This window comes from Pan troglodytes, chromosome 12 (genome assembly GCF_028858775.2).
Source record: "Pan troglodytes isolate AG18354 chromosome 12, NHGRI_mPanTro3-v2.0_pri, whole genome shotgun sequence".
In the NCBI taxonomy this organism is placed as follows: Eukaryota; Metazoa; Chordata; class Mammalia; order Primates; family Hominidae; genus Pan; species Pan troglodytes.
Genome location: NC_072410.2, coordinates 110,761,971 through 110,789,756, shown reverse-complemented (window position 1 = coordinate 110,789,756; position 27,786 = coordinate 110,761,971). Strand labels below are relative to the sequence as shown.

Here is a 27,786-nt window from a genome sequence, read left to right as displayed (position 1 = left end):
CAACATGGCGAGACCCCGTCTCTACAAAAAAATTGGCCTGGCCTAGGGGTGGATGCCTATAGTCCCAACTACCCTGGCTGCTCAGGTGGGAGGATCACCTGAGCCTGGGAGGTTGAGGCTGCAGTGAGCTGAGATGACACCACTGCACTCCAGCCTGGGTGACAGAGCGAGACCTTGACCTGAATAAATAAATAAGTAAATAAATAAATAAATAACTTTCAGTTTTTTTCTCCTACTGATTGTTTTTCTGAGTTTAACTGCTCATTATTCCCTTCCTTTATAGAATCAGAATTTTAGAACCCTTTCAGCTTTTAACTAGTGGCTTTACTTCTGCCTTTCCTATCGAAAAGAAGTTCACTAAAGATTTAAGAATGGCTTTTTGGGCCGGGAGCAGTGGCTCACGCCTATAATCCCAGCACTTTGGGAGGCTGAGGCTGGTGGATCACCTGAGGTTGGGAGTTCGCCTGCCCAATAAGGTGAAACCCCGTCTCTACTAAAAATACAAAAATTAGCTGGGCATGGTGGTGCACATCTGTAATCTCAGCTACTCAAGAAGCTGAGGCAGAATTGCTTGAACCCGGGAGGTGGAGGTTGCAGTGAGCCGAGATCGTGCCACTGCACTCCAGCCTGGGCAACAGAGCACGACTCTGTCTCAAAAATAAGTAAATAAATAAATAAATAAATAAAAATGAATAAATCAATAAAAAGAATGGCTTTTTGGTTTCTGTTATTGTTTTGCAACTTTTGTCTCATATCCTCTAGAGGAAATTCTCTTCTCTGGCTCTTGAATCAGCTCTGACAGCTTCGAGTGCCAGGACCCTGGGTAATTAGTGGCACTCAGAAGGAAAGTGGCATTTACATCTGATTACCTTTGGAAACTTGCATCTGGGGTTTCCAGCAGAGAAAGCTAGGTTGGGTTTCAAAGTCAGCCACTGCCTCATCTTCCAGGATCACTGATTAGGAACAGGCTGTTCCCCAAGGCCATTTCCATTTCTATGGCAGGCTTTGAATAGAACTAATACATTTTAGAAATGCAAATGGGTTGAATTCGAGCAAAGTGAATGACAGGCTAAGCTAGAATCTTACTTTTTACCAGTTGCTTCCTGCAGCAATCTTTCAGGCAGATGTTTTTGGCAAGAGGATAATGCCAAGTTCACATAATGATGATAAGGGGTCACAATGCTTGCTTGCAGCTTCGGAAGTGCCATTTAACAACTGCTCCCAGTACAGCATGAGAAGTGACCCAGAGCACAGCGATCTCACGCGCAGCGTGCTCTACAGAAGGTGCATCCACAGATGGCGGGCCAGCCGGCTCCCAATATAGTTTTTAACATAAATGATGAAAATAAAAACCCTGAAGAAACGCCAACATCAGTACTAGCTCTTTTTGCATTACAAAGTGCTTCACATACATCATTTTATTTTATTAGACTCCTTGTTCTTTTAAAAGGTAAAAATAAGGCACGAAGTAAGGACACAGACTGTGTGCACTGGGGACAAGCATCGTGGCTCTGCCCAGTGTCAGGGCCCAATCCCCTCACAGTGCAGGATGCCATCAGTGAGACAGAAATGTCAGGGGGAGTGAGAGAGAGGCTCTTTTGTGCCGGCCAAAATGTCAGAGGCCTTTGAACCAGAGTGACTCCATCTTGAATAGGGGCTGGGTAAAATAAGGCTGAGACCTGCTGGGCTGCATTGCCAGGAGGTTTGGCATTCTAAGTCACAGGATGAGATAGGAGATTGGCACAAGAGACAGGTCATAAAGACCTTGCTGACAAAATAGCATGTGGTAGAGAAGCCGGCCAAATCCCACCAAAACCAAGATGGTGAGGAAAGTGACCTCTTCTTGTCCTCACTGTTCATTATATGCTAATCATAATGCATTAGCATGCTAACAGATACTCCCACCAGCACCATCACAGTTTACAAATGCCTTGGCAACATCAGGAAGTTACCCAATGTGGTCTAAAAGGGGGAGGAACCCTCAGTTCTGGGAGTTGTCCACCCCTTTCCGGGAAAACTCATGAATAGTCCATCCCCTGTCCAGCATATAATCAAGAAATAACTACAGGTATTTTTAGTCCAGCAGCCCAAGCTGCTGCTCTGCCTATGGAGTAGCCATTCTTTATTCTTTACTTTCTTAAGAAACTTGCTTTCACTTTATGGAATCCCCCGAAATTCTTTCTCGTGCGAGATCCAAGACCGTCTCTTGGGGTCTGAATCAGGACCCCTTTCCGGTTACAAACACACTCCAGCCAGGTGAGCATTTATCACTCCTGTATACAGGACCTTCCAAGGCACTGCATTTCCTAGAAAAACCTGGACCCACCAAGGCACCTGATAAAAGTTCAGATAATATGTAGGCTTCAGATATCAAAGTATATTTTTTGAGAGCCTTGACTCTAAAGCTTGGTAGGTTATTATACCATGATTCTAAGTTCCATTATCACCCTATAATTCTTATAAATAGCACTAATTGATATTATTAATGTAATATGAAAAGAATCAGCAATTAATATATATTGTCAGTATCCATGATATTAATGCTAGCTTTAATCCATAAGACACATAATAGTTTATGAAGCATTTTTATATCCATTGTCTAATTTGAGTTGCACAACCACGCCGTGAAGCAGGGATTAGAAATTTCACTTTTCAGGTGAGGGTGCAAACTATGTTGGCTTGTCTGTGGACATTGAGAAAGTAAGTTGTGGAGGTAAGACTTGAATCCAAATTTTTCTCGAACTCTTCAAACCTTTCATCCCTCCTACTTGGACTCAAACAATGAGACCTTTTTTAAAATTTTATTTTATTATTATTATTTTTTGAGGTGGAGTTTCACTCTTGTTGCCCAGGCTGTAGTGCAATGGCGTGATCTCAGCTCACTGCAACCTCCGCCTCCCGGGTTCAAGCGATTCTCCTGTCTCAGCCTTCCAAATAGCTGGGATTACAGGCATGCGCCACCACACCTGGCTAATTTTTGTACTTTTAGTAGAGATGGGGTTTTGCCAAGTTGGCCAGGCTGGTCTTAAACTCCTGACCTTAGGTGATCCACCCGCCTCGGCCTCCCAAAGTGCTGGGATTACAGGTGTGAGCCACTGTGCCTGGTGGAAACTTTTTATTAAAAAAAAAAAAAAACCTGAGAACTAGCAACCAGGGTGGCCTCTGGAAATTTTGAAGGAATGCTGACAAAAAAGGGATAATAATTTTGAAAATACTTTTCCCTTAGGAGGAATTCTGTGAGGGAACACCTCCTATTGTTCTATAAATGAAGAAACCTAGTCTCAGGAATCAGTGACAAAGCCATGATCATAAAGTTAATATGTAACATGTAGCTTGGCTCTCGGAATCTTAGAAATTGTGTTCTATTAAACCATGTTTGTCTCAAAATAAAGCCCGTTACCTTTGATTAGAAGGATGAGCAAAGGTTTTGATACATTTAAAAAACAATAAACTGAAACTAAAAATACAATAGTCTAATCTGGATATGGTGTTACTCGGAAACACTCCCTCAAATTCTTCCAACCTAGCCATTTCTCTGTTATATCCGCTCCCAGATACACAAGCATCTTTGATTCCAGGGTTTAATCTTTACATACATTCTTATATTGGATTTTAAAATCCATTTGTTTTAATCTACAATATCATAAGATGAATGTATTAAAAATACATTGATTTTTCTAACGGTCTATACTTGGATCTATTTCAAAGCAAACACGAGGGTAAATCTCAATACATGGTATACACATGTTCCTAAACAACTGGATAGATTGTGGGGCCAGGCACAGTAGCTCATGTCTGTAATCCCAGCACTTTGAGAGGCCAAGGTGGGTGGACAATCTGAGGTTAGGAGTTTGAGAGCAGCCTGGCCAACATGGTGAAACCCCGTCTGTAGTAAAAATACAAAAATTAGCTGGGCATGGTGACATGCGCCTGTAATCCCAGCTACATGGGAGGCTGAGGCAGGAGGACCGTTTGAACCTGGGAGGTGGAGGTTGCAGTGAGCTGAGACAGCACCACTGCACTCTAGCCTGGGCCACAGAGCAAGACTCTGTGTAAAAAAAAAAACCCAAAACTGGATAGATTGCAAGCATGAACACAGAATATCTCCATATTTTCGTGGGTACATTTTACAAAATAGAGACAGAACTATAATAAGTATATACCATAAAGAACAAAAAGTAGCACATGAAAGTTATTTTTTCGCAGACAGAAATCTCTTTAAAATTCATTTTATTGTTAAAGTATATCAGTTAACCTTTAACACATCAAACAATACAGAAATATATAGAAAACAAAATAAAAACTCTACCATCTACTTTTTTGAGAGAACTGTTGGTAACTGGCAAATATACTTTTAGCTTTTAAACTTTTTAATGTGGTTAATAAGTACATATATGTGAATACTATATTATTTTCAATAAAAGTGGAGCTATATATACTAGTCTGTGACCCTTCACATTTAACAATATGTGAGAAAAATCTTCTCATCTTTATTTATATATCTTTCTATGTATCCATATACTTATATATACTTCTTTTTTTTTTTTTTTTTTGGAGATGGAGTCTTGCTTTGTTGCCCAGGCTGGAGTTCAGTGGTGTGATCTTGGCTCACTGTAACCTCTGTCTCCCGGGTTCAAGCAATTCTCATGCCTCAGCCTCCTGAGTAGCTGGGACCACAGGTGCACATCACCACGCTCAGCTAATTTTTTGTAATTTAGCAGAGATGGGATTTCACTATGTTGCCCAGGTTGGTCTCGAACTCCTGAGCTCAGGCAATTGGCTCACCTTGTCTTCCCAAAGTGTTAAGATTACAGGCGTGAGCCACCGCACCTGGCTGATATATATAATTCTAGATTTATGATGTTAAACTAAGTTTAGCCTAAAGCTGCCTCCTTACATATTTTAAGTTACGGCTAAAGGTTTCTCCATACATAGTCAAACCTATGTATGTTCCACTGTAACCTAACTAGGCATGTAAACAGTCTGTAACCTACTGTTGTACCAATCACTGTGTTTTGGCTGCTCAAAGGTGGCCAACAGTTCAAACAGTGCTCAAATAAGCCAGATACCAAGCTGTAACCAATCCAGCTGTGGCTATACCTCACTTCTGTTTTCTGTATGTCTCTTGCCTTTTCCTGCCCATAAATTTCTTCAACCCCACTGCAGCACCTGAGTCTCGCTGAACCTATTCTGGTTCAGTGGGCTGCGTGATTCATGAATCATACTCCACTCAGTTAAACTCTGTTACATTTAATTTGGCTGAAGTTTTTCTTTAACAATATCTATAACTCTTTATCCATATATGTGTATGTTTCAATATATCTTATCTTTTTACTGTATAATATATTCCTTAAATGTGCTATAACTTATTTATATCACATGATAGCCAATTTGGATGTTTCTGGTTTTTCACAATTGAAGATCATGATACAATGAATGTGTCTTATATATTCATTTGAATAATTTTTCAGTTACTTTCTGCATTAGGGTTGGCCAGAGAAACAGAAACAATAGGATAGATAGATAGAAAGAGGTTTATTGTGAGACACTGGCTTATGCAACTTTGGAGGCTGAGAAGTCCCGTGATCTGCCATCCACAAGCTGGAAAACTAGGGAAGCTCGTAGTGTAGTTCAGTTCACGTCCAAATGCCAGAGAGTGAGAAGTGCTGATATCTGAAGGCAGGAGAAGGTGGATGTCCTGGCTCAAAGCAAATCTGCCTTTCCTCCTCCTTTTCATTCTATGCAGGTTCTCAACAGATTAGAGGGTGTCCACTCACATGGGTGAAGGTGGATCTTTTTTACTCTGTTTATTGATTCAAATACTAATCTCTTCTGGAAACACCTTCACAGATACACCCAGAAATAATGTTTTACCAGCTATCTGGGCATCCCTTAGCCCAGTCAAGTTGAGTCATAAAGCTAACCATTACATTGCCTTAGGCAAAAATTCCCCTAAGTGTAATTGCTAGGTTATTTCAGGTTTTGACGCATATTGCTCAATTGCCCTCTAGTAAGACTTTAGAGAAGGCAATTGAGCATCAGTAGCATATATGGATTCCCTTTGTATTGCCCCCCTCATGACAATTTTTGAGAACTTTTGCTGCAGATTTTTAAACTTAATGTCATTCTACTCAAACTCTAGTATTTTCTCCTTCAGAAAATAATACAATTAAGAATGTAAAAAGATAAAATCAGTCATGAAGATAAATTTAAATATAATGTAAATTAGAGCCATGCAGAGCAAGTCCAAGATGGTCAATAATGAGCTGTAATTGCAATTGTCCAGGTGAGCGATAATAAACACCTGAGGCAGAGCTGTGGCAAGGACCCTAGGGAGGGGGCACACATTTAGGTAGGAGGATCAACAGACCACTGGTGTAAGAAAATGGGGAGATGGAGAGTCTTCAGAAAGAAAAAAGAATTTCCTATCTCTTTGAGACATTTCACATACAGGGCTGAGCCTCCAGTATCACCAAAGCCTTAATGTTCTTTTCCCCAAGGAGTTTCTCCCTAACCCTTTCTTTCCAGTTAAGACTTCTCTCTTCCCAGGCAAGGCTGCTGTGAAATCATGGTCATTTCTTGGCCTGGGTTTCAACTTCCTCCTTGTCCCTAGCCTCAGATGTGTGCATCCCCATCCTGGGCCCTTGCATTTTTTGCTTTGTTCTTGAATGAACAATTTCATTCTCATTTTCTCTACCACAAAGAACTCCCATTCTCCTTTACTGTGCTTGCACAATCACAGTGAGGACCTGTTATGATAACAAGACAATCAGGGTGTCCATAAATCCTGTGTGTAGGATCATGGTATGTTTGAATCAGTACAAGAATCTTGTCCTTCCCGTTCATTCTTTCAATATCCACTTGAGGCCAGGCACTCAGTTCTCACTACCTATCATATCTCATTTAATCATCACATGGACTTGGAGTCATTTATTTATTCAGAGACAGGCAACAAATAATATGTTGATCACTCATTATGTGCTGGCACTGGTCTATGTACTAAAGATAATGTAATGAACACAGCCTCAAGATCCGGCCCCTAGGAAGATTACATTATGGTGGGAAGAACACCCTAAATAAATACACAGATATGTGAAATAGTTATGGGCAATGGTGACTGTTAGGAATGAAAGTTAAATAAGGTGAGAGCAAAGTGGGTGATGAGGAGATGGAGAGAATAAGAGTGGCTGTTTTAGATGGAAAGGTGAGAGAAAGTCTCTCTGAGAGGTGGCATTGGAGGAATGGCCTTACTAAGGGGAGGGATCAAATGCTTCATAGTTCAAGGGAAAAGGCACAGAAAACAGCACATGCAGAAGTCCTGGGTAGAAAAGAGCTCAGCACGTTTGAAGAAGGGACGGCCAGTGTATCTGGAGCCACCGAGCAGAGGGGACAGTAAGCAGATAGATGTGTGGTGGGAAAGTGGGCAGGGCAGGCCCCAGGGCCTCGGGGCCATGCCCAGAGCTTCACAGATTTGGCTCTGCTTGTGTTAGGAGGCCATGGATGAGGGCTGAGCAAGCGAGTGTGCTGATCTGCAATTTACATAGTTTAGCAGATTGCGTTGATTTTGTGGGGAGAAAAGATGGGCAGTGGGGCAGGGGGAGGAACAGGACAAGAGCGAGAACAGAACAGTTAAAGGTTTATTGTTGTCAGGCAAGAGTTGATGCTGGCTTTTATTGTACTCATTTACCAGATGAGGAAATGGTAACTCTTAGAGGTTATACTGTTATCACAGCATCTCAACAGTCCTAGGATCTCAGTGGATACTTTTCTGAATCAAGCTGAAAAAAAGAGCCTAACTGACTTGCCCAAGTGCAAAACAACAGTTAAGGGATAGTCTCGTCATTCAAATCTGCCTGGTTCCAAGTCCGGGACTCTTTCCTCTGAGCTTGAATGCTGTTTCTAATACAATACAAGCTGATCTGCATGCCATTTTCCATTAATGATATAATTATGATTGATAGTATTAATCAAAAAGGAAATGAGAGAATATGCTGACTTTTTTTTTTTTTTTTTTACCATTGGCTAACTTATTACTTCATTTTCAGATGCTGGAGTTATGACACTTATAGACAAAATTAAGTGTAATAACCAAGAATAGGCACTTATAAGAATAACCGAAACAATAACTAATGTCCTTAATCAAGGAGGACTGACTCTCTAATTTCTAATATTAAAAAACCCAGAGTTAATAGTTAACAGTTACTTAATGCATTATGTTCCAGACACTATATGCTTTGCATATGTTACAGCTAGTTTTTAATAGGAGACTTTAGCTGACATTGCTGCCTTCAACTTATTGATTAGAAAAAAATAGACTCATGGAGTTTAAGTAACTTGCCTATGATTAGAAAGCTGCTAAATGGCAAAACAGGAATGAAAACTCTGAAATGTGTCTCTGTGGGGAAGAGAGGGAATCAGTGGTTTCCAGCAGTCTGGTCCTTTTGGGCTCCTGCCCTGGCTGCCTCAGGATCAAGCCCAGGATCAAAGCCACAGGGAGGTGGGCGGCTCAGTGTGGCCAGAGCTGAACAGTCTCATGGAGCCAGCATGGTTGGTGAAAGTCCGGATGGATTGAGTTGTGTGCTGTTTGCTTTGATTAAGAAATAGTCACAATTCCATCATGACATTGGTTGAATTAAAATGAACACAATGGAAAATAAAGTAGACCCAATTTTTAAAAAATCATGCAGTAGGCAAAGAAGATAGATTTGAGTAGGACAGGTGAGGGGCGTCTATGTAAACAATTTTTATTTTCAGATTGCCTTGTTGTAGACAAAAGCATTGAAACATGAAAGGAAAATAATTATACCTTTTACAACATAAATTACTTACCTCTCTTTCTAATTCTCCTCTTTTATTTTTATTTCCTTCCTCTGCCCCACGAAAATAATTTTGTTTTCCATACAAGTGTTGTTGTTGTTTTTTATGTTATTGTTTTCCTGCAAATAATCGGAATCTCCTTTTGTCTGAGAAATTGGGAGCATTGTCTGAAATCCTCCAGTTTATTAGTTAGAAAGGATAGAATTTTTCTTCTCATCTATCATTCATGGTTTGCTACTGTGAGTTCACAAAGCCAGGAGCTTTCAAAAACTGGAAAGTAATATTGGGGAAGTAGGCAGAAAAAGAATGTTAACATTCTGAGACGGAATTCTAACACCCTGCTGGCCATCTATATGACACTGGTGTAATCATTCTTCTGCTGAGTAAGAAGCAGAAATAAATCAGTAATTTTACTTTGAAAATTTTATATTACATAGTGAGGGTGGTGAGCACAGAGCAGACTGACATATTTACTTTTCTTAGCAATGGAAGGTCTTTACATTTGTGAAGAAAAGAAAACAATCTAAAGAATGCTACGGGTTGGAACATCTCCAAAAGCTTGGCACAGTCATAGCGGGTATATGGAACTAATCATACCGACTCTCTTCTCCCCACAAGTTGGTTTCAAATAAGTGATATGCCAGTAAAGAATATGCACGGAAAATTATAAATTACTATATACACAGAGTAGATTAGCTGCATGTGATACTGACAACTAAATTGTTAGCCTTATGAGAAAGCCACTGGGCCTATGCCCATTTCCCTGATACCTTTACATCTGGAATGGCACCCCCTCTTCTCCCAAACTGCAGGGTCTGGTTACCCCCAGTGCAGTGTGTTACTGGCCAGCTTGACCAGTACTCTAGACCTGGGCTCTATTATCCTTGCCACCCTTATGTTTTTACTTTTTATCTGTCCGATCTTGACTTTATTTTTGGATTTATTTTATTTGAATTTGGTGATGTAGATTCCAAACTAAACCACTCAGTTCTCAATTTGTTCTGTGTTGAGACCGGGCTTTCATTCTGAAAGTCCTTCAGCTTGGGTAGCCATGCCTTGCTCCGCAGCTGGGAATAAGCTATACTCTGGTCTTGGCTCCCTTTCATCCCTAAATGTAGCCAAAGTGGAGAGATAAGACCCAACACTCAGAAACGTCCTACCTAAGTGAGAGTCTCCATCTCTGTCTCATTCATAGTTTTTTTATCCATACCTTTTTCTCCATATCTTCACGACCTTGAGATTTGCATGCTATATTTTCTCATGTTGTCTTGTTTTACCCCCAGGCCTGATGTTTGACACTGACTCTGACTAGAATGTTTTCCCATATCAACCATTCTTTTTTTGTATGTGTGTGACGGAGTCTCACTCATTTGCCCAGGCTGGAGTGCAGTGGCACGATCTCGGCTCACTGCAAGCTCCGCCTCCTGGGTTCACGCCATTCTCCTGCCTCAGCCTCCCGAGTAGCAGGGACTACAGGCGCCCGCCACCACGCCCGGCTAATTTTTTTGTATTTTTAGTAGAGACAGGGTTTCACCATGTTAGCCAGGGTGATCTCGATCTCTTGACCTCGTGATCTGCCCGTCTCGGCCTCCCAAAGTGCTGGGATTACAGATGTGAGCCACTGTGCCTGGCCCGTATCAACCATTCTTACCACATGTGATTTGGTTTTTTTATGCTTTGGGAATCCACCTTCCCAGTTTAGCTGAACTTTCTAGACCCCATTCCTGACATTCTCTCCAGGGCTAGCACTGGATTTGTCCAGGAGCTCAAAGAAAACATTGTCTTCTGTCCTTTGTGGGACCTGGAAACACAATGTGTAAATAGAAGGTGGGCAAAAACCACAGGCTAAATGAGAAACAGTATTATTACATGCTGCTCCTGCTGGAGCTTACCAAGTCCACACAAAAAGTTTGCTCTGTGTAAGTAGACAAATCTTGACTGATTATTTGATACGGGCGTTGACTTGATATTGGTTCTGTTATTGCAAGTTGGCTTTACACTGAACTATTTATAGCTGGTGAAGTTTATTCTCATTCTTCTAGTTCAACTGAAATATAACTATTCTATTACATCCTGGGTTTATCCTTCCCCCCTGGAATTGTTTCTCCTTTCCTTAACTACATTATTTATATATATCTTTAGTCCTTAATTTTTTTCCTGCCTTGTATTACCATTAATTGGATACATGTCAATCATTAGACTGAAATCAACATCTGGAGAGTGGAGATAATAATAGTATCTACTTCATAGAGTTGATGTAAGCAATAAAAACACTACTGTGTATTCAACATTTTAGTCTGTATAATGACCATTATTGTTATTTAAGGTGTAAAATAAATTTTATCCATATCTCTATAAATCACCCTGTCCCTAGTGGCATTCACAGTTCTTTATATGAATAACTATTTGCCAAAATGAATTTACTGCAATATTCATTATCAGAACTACCAAAGGGTTGAAAAGCTTTTTTGAGACTATTTTCTTGTACTCATTGAGTTACAATTAATTTTACTATACCTATATTAGGGGTAAGTAAATTAGGGAAGTAGTTAGAGCTAGGTTTAAGAAAGATTTTCTCCTGTTAAATGACAAGTCCATTATGGACATCAACTTTTAATTCTTATGTCTTTAGCATACAACATAATAAAAATCAGCACATCATGCTTTGTTGAATAAATGTAAAAAAAAACTTGCTCCACTAATCTGGGGTGCAAAAGGAAGGCACATTTATTTTAATATAAAAATCAAATCTCCAAGACCCCACCTTGCCAACCATGAGTATCTTTCTCTTGTCCCAGAGTACCCCGATCTAACTCTCTTTGGACAGTTCCATTTCATGCACCCCAGACATTCTTACTCCATTCAGGGAATTAGTCTTGGCTGGCTGAGTGACGAGAGAGAATATCGGGAAAAGGTCCTCGAAGGAGCCCATTCTCTTTAACTGTTGTTGCTTCTCTGAAGCCAGTGCCCGCCTTGTCTGTTATCTTTGATTGCCTGGACACACCTCCACACAAATCTGGTAGCCCAAATACTGAGTGTTTCAATGGCAGGGGCAACTGCCACCCTCAATGGTTTAGCAGAAGGTGCAGGGGGAGAAGACAGTATCTCTGCGTCCTGGGAACTTGCTTTAGTGATGGTTGCTCCCATCTGACATCTCCATCTCACCTCTATAGCTCCAGAGCTCTTCCGGTTTACATGCTAACAAATGATCACATGGCACTGGTGGCCACACACAGTGCAAGTGTGGCTGAGTCAGGAGGGCTTCCAGCCCTTTTGCACACAGCCCTTTCCCAACATCTTTTTGTCTTGGCAGTGAATGAGGAAGTTCTTCCATCTTTTGATCCTAAGGCCAGTCTCATTTCTTGACCAGGGTAATTGACATGTCTTTTAGGGTGAAAACTCCTCCTTGTCAAAAATGAACAAATAAATGAAGCCTATCAGGATAATTAAGGAGTTACCTAATAATCTGTCACTAAAATCACAGCATCATGAATGCGCATTCATTAGGATATGAATTCATATGTTTAACCAATAAGCCCTACACTATGACTTTAAAGAACAAATTGAACAAAACCAAATATTTTTATGCATTGGTAACTTGGCACACCATTGAGTAATTGTGTATACTTTTGCCTATCTTCAAGCTCTCATTATGTTTCTCATGTTCTTTTCAATTATTTGTGAATCTTTACATGCTTTCACTGGGAACATTCATTTTGGTTTATTTCTCTAAGCCTATGGTTTGTCTTAAATCTGCATGGAACATAACTTTTATGAGGGCTTTAATTCAGACTTCAGAATTTCTATCAAATGATGGCAATATAATGCCATGAGATGGCAAAAATTATGCTTACATTACATAAGAGTAATTTAAAATAAAATAAATTCAGAGTCTAACATGGTGAAAACAAAATCGAAAGAAGTAAAATAGGAATAGCTATCTGAAATGAATGTAAAATTAAAACACATTTTAGTAAAAGAACTTAGAAAATGGACAAAGTAACATAGATTAAAAAAATCAATGTAGAGTTGCCAAGAAATCATCATGATTGGAAGTTGTGATTCTCAGCTTTTATTTTTGAAATTTTTTTCTTTTACATGAAAATTAGATATGTCACAACATTTTTAGAAAAGTGGAAGCTAGCATAATTGAAGTTGAAGGTAAATTAGAATTAGAAAAGAAAAAGTATGAAAAACAAATCCTATAGCAACATAAAAGATACGCACAATTGTTTTAAAAGTAAAAATAAATTCTGAGGCACAGATGCCAATGCTTAAAAAGATTCATACAAAGCTTGAATACTGGATCATTGTGTTCAAAAATTAACATTATGTGAAGAAAGTTTTGACTGAGAACACTTGTCATTTTGGTCAATTTATTTTTGACAAATTTACTCTTTAATTATCATCAGCTTTCAGAAAAACATGTCGATCTTACCACAGAACTCAGTCTGGTAATAATCACAAACAGCATAGACAGCTTCCAAGGGGTATTAGGCCAGTATAGACACTGGTTTCTTACAGACCCTGGGAGGCCACAGGCCTATTACCCAGGGAAAGTTCCGTAATCTCTCAGAGCTCTGTTTCTTCTCAGAAAATGGGGGAAATTACACAAGATGACCTATTTTAAAATAATGCATAAATATAAAGCTTTATTGGAACAAATGTACAGGATGATTACAATACGGTATTATTTTTACCATTATTACCGTAATGGTTGAATCCTATTGCAGTCTTACTTTAAAATACAAAATATTTTGACTGGGCGCAGTGGCTCATGCCTGTAATCCCAGCACTTTGGGAGGCTGAGGCAGGTGGATCACGAGGTCAGGAGATCAAGACCATCCTCGCCAACACGGTGAAACCCCATCTCTACTAAAAATATAAAAATTAGCTGGGCATGGTGGTGCATAGTCCCAGCTACTTGGGAGGCTGAGGCAGGTGGATCACGAGGTCAGGAGATCAAGACCATCTTCGCCAACATGGTGAAACCCCATCTCTTCTAAAAATATAAAAATTAGCTGGGCATGGTGGTGCATAGTCCCAGCTACTTGGGTGGCTGAGGCAGGAAAATTGCTTGAACCCAGGAGGCAAAGGTTGCAGTGAGCTGAGATTACACCACGACACTCCAGCCTGCTGATAGAGCGAGACTCCGTCTCACAAAAAAAAAAAAAAAAAAAAAAAAAAAAAAAAAAAAAAAAAAAAAAAATTAAGGCAAGAAGTACATTCTTGTAGCTGCCAATACAAACATGACAGGCATATAGTACTCAACATAATCTCAATAGAATTTCTAAGCTCTCTGTAGTCGAGCATCGCCTCCTAGTTAGCTCTCTGTTCAATGCCACCAGTTCTATAAATGACTACTGTGTACCTAGCACTGCAATGCTTTATTAAAGGGGCCCTTCCACTCATTCTTTGATTCATTCTTTGACTCATCCATTTATTCATTTGCTTAACAAAGTTTGGTGAATGTCCACATCGACCAGGCAGCGAGCTAGGTGCTGTGGATTCTGGGATAAAATGAATAGTTCCCACACTCATGGAGCTCACAATTACCAACCAGGGCGGCAAATGAAGAAATAGAGAGCTGGGATGCAATGCAGCAAGCGGGGTGGGGACAGCCAGCCCAGAGCCCCATCGCTGAGACAGCAGCAGCATTTAACCCAGCTGTGAAGATCAGTGAAGATTCTTGGAGGAGAAGAGAACTAGATATCTGAATAATAAAGAAATGTTAGCTTGGGAGAGAAGGAGGGGCGAGGACAGGAATGAGTGCATTTTCTAATTAGTAACATGCAAAGTATCTTCTGCTAGTTTAGTCTCATTGTTAGTTAAATTACCTCTAAGGCAAAAGTATTTTGTTCAGTGTTTGCAAGCTGATGGGTGGCATTGGAGACATAGAAAACAGCTCTTCCGTTAATCAATTCTCTTGCGTGCTGCCCAGTTAATAATTTGCGTTCATTCTCAAAGCAGCTCATAAATATATTACCACTTCAGGCACACTGCTCCAAAATGCATAAATGAAAAATGATCTGAACTTCCTTCCTCACTGTGAATATTTTAAATCACAACATTAATATACTCATTTCTCTTTCATAAGCTCCAAAATGAGCATTGAAAATAATAGGTTTTGCCTTATTGATTTCAGAGAAACTACAGAAGTGTAGAAACATAGAGATTTTAAAACACACACACAACTAAATAAAATGAATTTTTGCCTCTTGTGAAATGCTGTATTTTAATCTGAAATTGCGTATGCAATGACAACGTTGTATTTGCTTGTATTAGAAAGATAAATGCATACATCTGCCCAACTGTAGTCAGGTTGAAATTGGATCTCGAAGTGTGCACAGTGTCATTGATGAAAAAAGCAGCAAAAAAGAGCTACAGCCATTTTAGAAAGAACATTGGAATTAGAGACAAAGGTATTAAGGCTTTCAAGGTTTTGAAAATAAAAGAGAAAGGGAGAGAATGGAAGCGAATATTTATTGAGCACTTACTATGTACCTGAAGCTTCATGGGAGGTGCTGTTACTGACATTTTACAGATGAGAGAGCCAAGCCTCAAAAATGAGAAAGAACTTGCCCTGGGTCACACATTTTATAATTGCCAGGGCTGGAATTCAGTCTCCAATGTGTCAGACACTAGAACTTAGGCAGTTTTTGTTATCCCATTTCATCATGTTTAAAAGAAGACGGAGTTGAGTAGAGACATATTTTGAAGAGGAGGGGAGAACAGGCATTTATACCAAAGAGCCGCAATCATTTCTGCTAACTAGGAGGCGAGTGCTGTTGAGAGTGAGAGGAGGGAGAGTGGGGAGGCAGAAATCACTGTTCCTCTGGGCATCGGGTGCAAGAAGATGATGAGCCTCTGATGTTATTAGCATATTCATTTTGCTGAAGAAAAATAAAAGGAAAAAGCCATTTCTTTTAGAACATGAGTTTTGATTTGGGTTTGACAAATGTGTTCACCATAGGACAGCTTTCTCTGTTAGAAAGTCATCGACAGACGGGTTAGTCATCCAGCACCTTCCTCCCAGCAGTGCTTTGTGTGTGCATGTATGTGCGTGAGCGGGAATGTGCGTGTATATATGCTTCTGCATATATGAGACAGCATATCTGTTTTCAAACAGCGCCACCTCAACAGTGCTTGAAAACTTAACCAGTAACTCCTTTCTTTGCATAAGTTCTTGCCCCTTTGTCACCTTTGAAGCCTGCGTATCAGTTCAATGTTCTATTTCCTTTTAACCAACTGTCTCCTTACAAAGCAGTTTAATCATTACTCTTTTATAATAGTGGATAATGACTGCATGAATTTATCTCTCAAGGAGAATTATATTTTACTTGCAAACCTCTAGAGGCCCTAATACAAAGACAGGAACTTCTAAGCTAGGAGAAGGAAAAACTGTGCTCATGAAAATAAACGGGGCCTGTCCTGGAAGCCCTCGAATTCTAACCATGGAGGTGGAAATGAACACAAGCCAGAAGAGAATGCATGGCCAAGGCTCCCCAGCATGGCCCCAGATCTCCCCAATATCTCTTCAAACTCCAGGATTTCCACTGTGAAGATACATTCTCTTGGACCAGAGTATTCAAACATTCTTCATGACAGTACATCTTGGAGAAATGACATTTTAAGCCACTAACCCTGAAAACGCTATCATTTGGACAGGGAGGAAAGAAGCAAGAAGGCCAAACTGCTCACTTTCTCTGATTTTGCCATGAGCCAGCCTGGCTCAGAATACTGTTGATACTGAGCCTGATCAATGTAATGCTGCCTTACTACTGTCTAAATAAACATATAGAGAGATAGTAGAGTGTGTGGATATTGTGTGTGTGTATATTAATGTATACCTATTAGTGTGTAACTCTGCTTTATTACTATATATATTAGTGTGTGTATATATTTATTGTGTATATATATCTTATTGTGTGTACATATGTATATATGTGTGTATATTAGTGTGTATATACATATTAGTGTGTAACTCAGCCTTATTACTATATATACTATATACATACACTAGTATATGTACATACTAATATACACATACTATATATAGTATGTATAAAGTATATAGTATATATAGTATATACTATAGTGTGTGTATATATAATTGTGTGTGTATGTATACATGCATATATGTACGTGTATATATATTATGCCTTATTACTATATGTATGTGTGTTATATATTAGTGTGCATATATATTAGTGTATATATATTGTGTGTACATATATGTGTATATATGTATGTGTGTGTATGTTAGTGTGTGTATATATATTAATGTGTAACTCTGCCTTACTACTATATATATTAGAGTGTATATATTATTGTGTGTACATATATGTGTATATATGTGTATATGTGTGTGTGTGTGTATGTATATGTATATACATATATAGTAAGCAATACATTCAACTTCCATTTCTAATGGAGGGGGCTCATCATTCTTGGGTGCTACCTTCTTGGTTTCTTTGTGCTTATAGAGATAGTTTCTAAAGCCTGTCTTTAAAGATAGTGTGGTATGGTATGCAGAGCATGGCATTTGGTTCAATAAAGGGTTCTGCCACTTCCTGCAGCCTGATTTACATCCCCACTGTTGCTGCTCCGTGGCCAAGGTCAAGCCTTCGTCACTGCTTTCCTGAACTTCTACCTGGTCTGCTTGCCTCTGGGTACCTACTCTCTGATTTAGTCATTCCTTGTTGCTCAACAACTTATCTGGCCCACATGTCTTGTCACCTTAGTGCCCTACTTAAAATCTTTTTGGCAATGCTTTTTCACCTGAAAAATAAAACATGAATCCAGCACACAGCCCTCTGTGATCTGGTCCAGGCTTCCATCTCCAAGCAGCTCTCCCACCTCACTGCTGCAGCATAGCAGGCCCTGAGTAGGTCACGATGCTCTACACCCCTGCACTATATTTGCTAGTTGTACTTAGCATTCAGCTTCTCTATTTTCCTTTGGGAGAGTGAGAACTTTCTAAACTTTCTAATACCCTCCTTCTGGCTTCCTGTTACCATTTTGATGAGCTCATTTTGGTTTTATGCTGTGCCTTGCACAGACCTCCACGGTGGTCATTTTTGTCCCTCGCTATACGGCAATGATCTATTTACTTGAGTGCCTCTCTGCACAGATTATGAGCTCCCAGGTGGCAAGGACTTGAATGTGCGCCCTCCAGATGCAAGAACTGGGCACAGGACCTGGAGCAGGACAGTCATGCAGACTGTGTCTATTAAATGAACGATATTACCTAGGCTTTCTTACCCTAAAACCTCAAATTTGTAAAGTAGAAACGATAGTAATAGTCATCTCATGGGGTTGCTATGAGGATAGAATAGAAACGTATGAGGAAAAGAACTTTTCCAACTATGATGATTGTCACACATCCTAGTTATTATTATGATGTTAACCTAAGTCGTGGGAACCAAACTTTTTCTCTATCTAATGAGATTAAAGACTCCACAGATTCTACTCAAAGCCAGAAATTGGACTTGTTCTAAGGATTCCTGTAATATACAATGCTTAGTGTAATTATTGGAATCTCTACCTGCTGATTAGGCCCACACTGCTTTTTAATTATCTTAGCTTCAGGGGGAAAAAAAAAAAGCTACATTAAGAAATAAAAGCCTCCTAACAGCTTGTTATGGCATTATTTGTTCACAACTACTAGCAAATGTATTTTGCCGAATGCTTCAAATCCAGTTTTTACTAAGCCGAAGCTAGTAATCATTTCATAAATATTAATGGAGAATATGCAAGTGGAAAGTTAAATTAAAATGCTACCAAATGGCTAGCAGGCAGCAGAAAATGAGCAGGAATCTCTAATCAGTGGAATTCATGGTTGTATAACTTTTATCCTCCCATTAGAGTGCAAAACAGAAGTTGATTTTTCTCCCACTTAAAATCAGTTCATGTTGAAGGGAAAATGCAAATCAGCTCAATAGCTGAAGGATTCCCGAAACAGCATTTCTATATGGCAAGTCAGGTTTCCTTGGTCTCAGTTGAATGCAAATGACTGGACACAGAGAGAGACTTTATGACCTTGGTCTTCTCATTGGGTTGCTTGGCAGGACTTCACGAGGGTTTGGGGAAAGGAGAGAACAAATGGTATCTCACATTCATTCACCATCAGTTTATCATTTTTCTCTTCCAGAGTATGTTTCTACCTGCAACCAGCATGTTGAAAATACGATTGATTTTAGAGATTTTAAATTGGGAGAGAGGAAGAGTATGGAGTTCTTATTAGTTGAGCCCAGTGTTGCTGGAACAGCTAACTTTAGATTATTTTTATTATTAGCATTAGATGTCTTTATCCCTTATTGTATCCATCCATCCATCCCTATATCCCCCATCCATCCAACAAATGGTTCACTGAGTATGTACCTATGATGATCCAGGCTCTATGCTGGGCATTGGGAATAAATAGTTGTTTAAGACGTGGTCACATTGGTTCTTCTCTCACAGATTTCACATCTAATATAGTAACCCCATCATAGCTGTGTTATGAGATTGAAGGAGTTAATAGATGTAAGACAGTTAGAAAGATTCTTTTTCTTTTTTTTTTTAGAGACAGTGTCTCACTCTGTCACCCAGGCTGGTATGCAGTGGGATGATCATAGCCGTTTCTGCCTCAAACTCTGGGGCCCAAGTGATCCTCCCACCTCAGCCTCCCAAGTATCTGGGACTACAGGTTTCCACCACCATGCTGGGCTAACTTTTTATTATTAGTTTTTTGTAGACATGGGGCCTCACTGTGAGGCCCAGGCTGGTCTTGAACTCCTGGCTTCAAGTGACCCTCCTGCCTTGGCCTCCTAAAGTGTTGGGATTAAGGTCTGAGCACTTTGTAAGCTCTGAGTGATGGTGGGGGCAGAGCAATGGTAGGGGATGAAGATGGACAAATTGCAAAGGCTCAAACACTGATGGGCTTCATATGCCAGGCATGGTTTTCTCATGAGAAAAGAGGAGTGGCTGAAGAGTGGAAAGCTGGAGGGTGAGGTGTCATCCACGTGTTCTCTAATGACTCTTGTGCCTTGTGCCTGTTTATAAGGATGGGTTTGAGATGACAGAGCCTGGAGGGCTCTACCCCACGGAAGACTGTTGAGTTAGACAAGGTCATAGAAGACAGTGGGCTGCACCAGGGGACTAGTATGAAGGACTGAGGATGGTGGGAAATCTGTGAGATTTTTAGGAAGGGGAACTGGGCTTCTTGGTAATTTTTGGGAATACAGGCAATGGGGGAAAACATGGAGCCTCAGTTGGTGCCTAGGTTTCTAGAATGAGTGACTGGTAGAGAGTTGAGCTTTAAGTGAGAAAACTGAAAGTGAAAGAGAGGCACATTTTGGTGGAAAGACTTTACGTTCCCAGCCTTCATAAGAGCTGGGTCATTAAATGAGGAATGCAATCACTGGATTCAGACTCTGGCAAACCAGCAGGATAACTCTTGGATAAGACAGGAACCTTCCTGGATTTCCATTTCCAAACTCATAAAATGGTCGCAACACCATCCTAATCCAAAGGGTTGTTGAGAAAGTAAACAAGGTTGAAGCATATGGGAGCCCAGGGCTTGGCACGACAGGACTTCGTATGTGCTGGTGAGTCTGAATCTGAAGAATCATAAAGATTTCCCAGTGCCTGGTTTGTTCAGTTTGGGAAACTCATGTGAAAGGAGAAGAGTTGTTCATATCCTTCCTCATGCATGCACTCACTTGTTCATTTATTCATTCATTCATCCACTTGGTAAGAATTTATCGAAGGCTTTCTGTGTCAGGTGGCGTGACAGTGAAGATTCACTTTGGTCAGACAAGGATTCCTTTGGGTGCTTCTTGGATGCTGTGTCCAACCCCTTGTCAAAATTACTTGGATCATATCTATAATCTTGCTCCAGAGAAAGGGTGCAACTGAGATGTCCCTCAGAATCCTGCAGGCCGTACATGACCCTTCCCTTCCTGTGGCCGTGATGACACAGCACACTGTGTGGTGACTGGTGAGCTAGCGTTTCTTCTCATGTTGAATAAAATTCATGGGTAGACAAATTATAATTAATGGTAATAAAAGTAATGCTAAAATTGACTATTTTCTAATGAATTGCACTTCACATCAATGATGTCAATTAATTTCATAAGGTAAGTTTATTTTTTTCCCCAGCTTTATTAAGGTATAATTGACCAGTCAGAATGGTATATATTGTTCAGTGTGATGTTTTAATACATAGATACCTTGTGGACTGATTAAACCAAGCTGATTAACATATCCATCACCTCACATACTTCTCACTCTGTGTGTGTGTGTATATGTGTGTGTGTGTGTGCGTAAGAACATTTAAGATCTACTCTCTTAGGAGGTACGTCTCGTTTTTCTTAGTTTATAGATGAGGAAACTGAGGCTAAAATAGGTTAACTATTTTGGTTAAAACCGTACAGGAGCTGTGATGGGAACCCAGCTCTGTGTGAGTGCAACTTCTATTATATTATCTGACAGTGTATTGTAATTCAGTAAAATACTAAGTTAGCAGGTTGTCCATGTTTCCATGTGTTTAGAAGGAAATTGTATCTTCACCTCCTTGGTTGGGGTCCGTTTCCTTCTCTGTATCTGCATTCTGTCCATGCATCTTTCCCAGGGTACATCACTCTGTTCTCTTGTTCAATTGGCTTAATTCTCTGTATCCCTCCTTAGAATAGGAGCTTATGGAAGGCAGGGGCCACATTGTACAGTGTTGTATGTCTCAGTGACACTGCTAATGATGTGCCAAATGTATGTATGTATATATGAACTGCAGACTATAAACTTTTCTAGCAACACAGCAAAATCTTTCTGCTTTTGGTACAACTAAGAACTTTTATAGATGACTATATTTTAATTGACATCAAGTTACCTATTCAGGTTTCAAAAATCTCAAAGGCCGTCTCGTCTGAAAAGGCTTCTGATGCATGATTATGAATTCCTTTATGCTTCTACATCGGCCTGTGCTGCTCCACCATTTACTTTAAACAATTGTAATTCTGTATCCATCTCATTCCACATGTCTTGAGTCCAGAGCCTTTTAAATTGTATTTGTGTCGTTGTATTTTCTTGCTTAGCACCCTTGGCCAAGTATATTGGACTCTGTTACAGCTTCTCCATCACTTTCTAAAAATGGAATGATAAGAACTCTACCGGGTCATGGTGTCCAGTGGCCAAAACTTGATTCTCAAGCACCTGATACATGTAAGCCTGTAAAGTCGAGAGAAAAATCATCTAGAGTGTTGTCTGGAAAGTCAGACAAGGTCAGTAAGCAGAGAAACAAACCATTTCTAGCCAGCCTGCCAAGGCCAGGAGTTTGAAGCGTCATCCTTGTGTTCTGAACAAGAGAGCGGGAGAGGATAGAGAATCCAGGGCTTCGAACAGATGAGGCTCGTGTGGATGCCCCAGCTCCTGACCCTGACAACAGTAATTTTAGGCACACCATGTAACCTCTCTGCTCTGTGCATTTGTTCCAATTTGCTTGCCATTTTTTTTTTTTTTAAGCATGGCTTGATTTTTTTTCTTAAAATTTTTTTGAAACAATTTCAATGTTACAGAAAAGTTTCAGATAAAATACAAAACAATTTTTCTCTAAAACATTGTCAAATAATTTGCCAATATTTGAAAGAGCCAAATAATGATGCCCAATGCTATTGGAATATTTTACTGTGTTTTCTACAAACCAAGGCATTCTCTTATAAAAATACAATCTAGCCATCAAAAAAATTAGCATTAATGTATTGGTATCATCTAAACTTCAGACACCATTCAAGTTTTGCCAGTTTTTCCCAATGTATAATTTATTGCAAATGGATTCAGTTCAGAAATACCTGTTGTGTCTAGCTCTGTCTTCTTCAACTGGGAACAGTTCTGAAGTCGTTCCTTCACCTCCCACACTTTGAGACTTGGAAGTTCGTAGGAGAGAGATTTGATTGAAGGTCCTTCAGCTGGGTTTGTCTGATCTTTTCTCATGACTGGATTCATGTTATGCAGTCTTTGGCAGGCCCAAATGACTACCTAGTTTGCAGGGCTTGTTGCAAAATGTGGGGAATCCTTGTTCAAAAACGAGGGAAAAATGTGCTGGTAAAGGCACTAGAATATAAAGCTTTTTGTTTTTTTCCACTGTCTCTGTCTGTCATGGTGTTTATTATTTGCTATTTAACATCACACTCCCTCTGACTCCTGGATACTTGTGGTGTGAGAGGAGATACTACAGGCTCCTAGAGGTACCACCGTGCAACTTAGGGCACTGCCATGCATATCTCCAGCTACCAGCCACACCTCTTGCCTTCCCACCAGCCCAGCATCCCATTCCACAGTGTACAGGTGAGCCCCCAAGGGTGATTCTGCACTGGGCACCTGAATCAGGGATGGGCGAGAGGCTTCGTGTCCACTGAATTGTCGCCAAATGCCCCATAGCACTGCCCAGGTTTGGGCGCATAGTAGGCATTCAGTAAATACTGGCTTTCTTCCTTAGAGCGCGTAGAGCTGGAAGGTATCTAAATCTTCACAAGCCCAAACTTCCCCCTGTAGAAAGTGGGAGTTGAGGCCCAAGGAGGTGAAATGAGTTGCAGATCTGGAGCTCCCGACTCCAGGTCGGTAATGCTGAGTTCTATTCTCTGCCTTTCTCAGGTGCTGGTTCTCTGGTGCTGGGAGTGAAAATAAAAATGGTGTACCACAGGCCATAGATGAGACACTTGAGCCTCTTACATAAACATTCCTGCAACACAACTATTCATCACTTGTTCAGCTAACACCCCTGCTGTGTTAGGACACGGAGCATCCAAACACGTGAGCGCGTGTCCTGCTCACAATCTATCAGTGAGAGAGAAAGGAACTCATAGTGACTTAGGCTAGGCATTTATGATTTTACTTTTAGTTTTTCTGGCAGTCACGGAAGTGTTTCTATATTTATTATCATTACAACTCTACAGGGCAGGTTTTGCTAACCCATTTTACAGTGGGAAACCTATGGCTTTAGAGATTTGGGCAAGGTACACGTAGAAAATGTCAGAGCTGGTGGGGTGGAGGGTGGAAGTCTGCCTAGTTCTGCCTCGAGGGCTTGTACCGGCTACATCCCAGCTTCCTCCCTGGAAGAGCCAGCAAGACTGGGATAGAAAAATGTTGTCTCCGGCCCGGCGCGGTAGCTCATGCCTGTAATCCCAGCGCTTTGGGAGGCTGAGGTGGGTGAATCACTTGAGATCAGGAGTTTGAGACTAGCCTGACCAACATGGCAAAACCCCATCTCTTCTAAAAATACAAAAATTAGCCAGGTGTGTTGGCGCATGCCTGTAATCCCAGCTACTCGGGAGGCTAAGGCAGGAGAATGGCTCGAGCTCAGGAGGCCGAGGTTGCAGTGAGCCAAGATTGCGCCATCGCACTCCAGCCTGGGCCACAAGAGCAAAACTCCATCTCAAAAAATAAAAAAGAAAGAAAAGAAAAATGTTGTCTCCGATGACTTGTTCCCAGGGAGGCAGCCCAGGAGGCCTGACTAAACTTGCTTCCCTCGGGCTTCCCCAGCACCCCAAGGGGCCGTCCTTCCTACCCCCAGCCTTGTGAGTCATCTTCATTGAGTTCCAAGAATCCCCGCGCAGCTGTGCAGCTGTACATTGCATGCTGACACTGAGTGAGCAGTGACTGGACGCTGCCTTCCATGTGGGACACGAGCCTTCAATGCCTGATAAAGCCTGAAAGCCACAATCTGCCCTGGAAACCCAGCTCCACCCTGCTTCCACTACATCAGGAGGTGGTAGGTTCAAAACTGCATTCAGGGCTGATGAATGAAATACGTTATTAAAGATAATTCTTCCGAAAGCAGAGGTAATAATCCCAGCATTAACATTTCTAATTTAATTCAACCCTGATTAAACTTTTTCTTTCAGAAGGAGGAAATTGAAAGTGTGAAACACCAGTGGGAGGAAAAGGTTCCTGTAACAAATGTGGTTATCAATGGGAAAGAAGCTTTCTAGAGCTTATATATGGGGCCGAGTCATGCACACTTCATCATACTCACCAGGTGGGGCTTGGAGAACAACCTATGTCTTATATAGTCAGCTGAACTCCAGCGTTCTTTCCAGAGAGGAATTTTAAGAGGTTAATTTTGATTTTAGCTATCATGTAACATTTCCCTTGGCCCTCCATGCTATGCTTGTTTTTGCTGGGCACCTCGTGTTTCCTCTGTCCTTTGAAATCATAATTGTTTGGTTACCTCCTCTTCTTCCTCACTAGTCAGAGCCCCTCAAAGGCAGGGATAATGATGTAAGTACCTTTATATCCTCTAACTGAGAATAGTGCCTGGCATGGATAAAAAACCCAATACATGTTTGACCAACCAATGACCGATGGGGCTGATCACCTTAAAAAGCTTTTGTGTTTTCATTTACCAACATCCCTATATGCTCCAAAACAACTTATTCATTTCTTGGTGTGAGAGCAAAATGCTTTAGCAAAGTACTTTGAGGGGAAGTAGAAATGGAGGTTAAGAAAAAAAGACCAACCCACTGGGAATAATAAAATGCAAACTTATATCTCCTGGATTTCAGAATGAAAGGTGGAGTTTCAGATCCCATTTCCCATATGAAATTCTTGGCTTGCTTTTTCTAATAGTCAGGCTAAAAAGGAACTTTTCACAAAGGAGGTATTTTTCTTCTTGGCCTGGAAAATCGATTCCAATGTTAATCTCACTCCTTGGAATGTCCTCCCCCACCCTTTTCCACCTAGCAAAATACTCGTCTTTCACAGCCCAGCTCAGATGTCAGCTCTTCAAATAATAATAATCATTGCTAATATCTGTCATGCATTAACTCTAGGACAGGGGCTGTGCTAAGTGTTTTATAGAAATTATTTTACTTGCTGTTCACAAATCCCCATCAAATCAAGACTATGACTTATCATAAACTTACAGATGAGGAAGCTGAGGCCTGTAAGGTGGTGTAATTGCCCAAGCTCGAGCTTGGATTTGAATGTGGGAACCTTAACTTCAGTTGTGCTTTAACCATGAGGACACTGCTCCCTCTGAAGCCTTCTGCAACTTTCTCTAGCCCTGCCCTTTCTGGAGATCCAGCACTGGCCCTGGCCGACACGTAATCCACACACTCTCAGGGGACCACCACAGCCTCTTTTCCCCCTGGCTCCAAGCTCAGCACCAGTGAACGTACCTTAAGCACCAATGCCAGGTCGATCTTCTTTGCATGCTGAACTCCCTAGCCTTGAGGTTGCTGCCCTTATAGTTTCCTTTGCTCCATTCTCTGCTGGGCCTCTGCCCATCTGACATCGTACACATTCTGGTATTTACTTTTCTCAGCCTGGCTCTGCATCAAGAAAGCAGCCTCCTGTCTTGTGTTCTCTTAGTAACATAGCATCAAGGGTGGAACACACACACACTCAGCACTGCATTAAGAACAGAGATGGGTGGACTTTACTTTTCCAGAATTCTTTGGAAGTCATATTCCAACATAGTATTTTCACGCATTCTGTCAAAACACTGATGTAGAACTGCAGGGAGTTAGAGCTCATGGTAGCATTCAGGGGTAATTCTCCTGACCAACCCTAACTTTTCTGACAAATAATTGCTTATTAGTCCAGATAAGGGTTGAGGGTTCATTTTCCTTTTCTTAAACCACATTTTCTTCATAAGAGACTCTTCTTCTAGATGGTCTCACAATAGATATATTTGAGATTCTCAGGGATAAATGCATCAGCACATTAATCGTATTTGACCAAAATGCTCCTCAGGACACCATCATGAGACATAGACAGGCAAAGCAAGAGAAAAGTCACCCTGGGCTCTGTTTTGCTGTCTCCATTGAAGACAAATATTAAGCATCCCTGAAATTCATGTCAAATTTTACCATATTGAGAAATAAATGGATAAAATGGTACTCTTTTCAATAAATATAACCGTATAACTTGCACAATCACATGTACTTGAATTTTCCCATCTCAAATGCATTATATAAGCCGATCTTTTTTTCCTGTACATACTCATGCCACAGAAGACAACACAGAAGAACCATAAGACAGTGACAATTGTTAAGAAAACTGATACTTGGCCAGGTGCGGTGGGTCACATCTGTAATCCCAGCACTTTGAGAGGCGGAGGCCGGTGGATCACCTGAGATCAGGAGTTCAAGACCAGCCTGGCCAACATGGTGAAACCCCGTGTCTACTAATAACTCACAAAAAGTTAGCTGGACATGGTGACACATGCCTGTAGTCCCAGCTACTCAGGAGGCTGAGGCAGGAGAATCGCTTGAACCCGGTGGGCGGAGGTTGCAGTGAACCAAGATCGCATCATTGCTCTCCAGCCTGGGCAAAAAGAGCGAAACTTCCGTCTCAAAAAAAAAAAAAAAAAAGAAAACTGATACTCACTTACCAGCTGTGTGTCTTTGAGCAATACTTAAACTTCCCATTTAAGTCTCAGAGTTTTTATTGGAAAAGTGGAATTAGTAATAATAATATCTATTTTATTGGGTGCTTGTAAAGATTGAATGATTTAACGTGCTCAGTATCTTATTATCACTACTAATACATGTTAGCCATTATTATGACTTAGTAGAGTTAGCACTGGATTGGGAGAAAGAAGACCTAAGTCTTATCTCTGCTACTCACCAGCCAGGTGGTCTTAAATCAATCAAGCTGGACCTAAAAGCTCTCCACAATCTGGGGCCTGCTGGCGGGTCCGGTTTCATGCTGAGCTCTTGTCTACAGCACACTTGGTTTTCCAGCAACTCAAGCTGTTTCTAGTTTATCACTCTTGCCCCTGGTCCACGTCTACCCTCTTCTGGGGCCCCAGCCATGCTCACACCAGTGTGGGCTTGTTTGCATGCATCAACTTCATGCTTTGCATGTCTGTGTCCAAATTCCACCTTTGTATAAGGACACCAGTCCCATAGATGGGATGAGGACCCACCCTAATGACCTTGCTTTTGCTTGTTTACCTCTGTAAAGACTCTATTTCCAAATATGGTC

At 40.7% G+C, this 27,786-nt stretch overlaps 1 long non-coding RNA gene across 1 annotated transcript in view; it reads left to right on the top strand.

The window, feature by feature from the left end:
• Window positions 1-27,786, top strand: part of LOC101057707 (uncharacterized) — a 123,803-nt gene that overhangs the window by 75,223 nt on the left and 20,794 nt on the right. The window contains exon 3 of the long non-coding RNA XR_001715261.1: window positions 24,699-24,832. This is a non-coding gene — a long non-coding RNA (uncharacterized LOC101057707). The remainder of the gene's footprint in view (window positions 1-24,698; window positions 24,833-27,786) is intronic.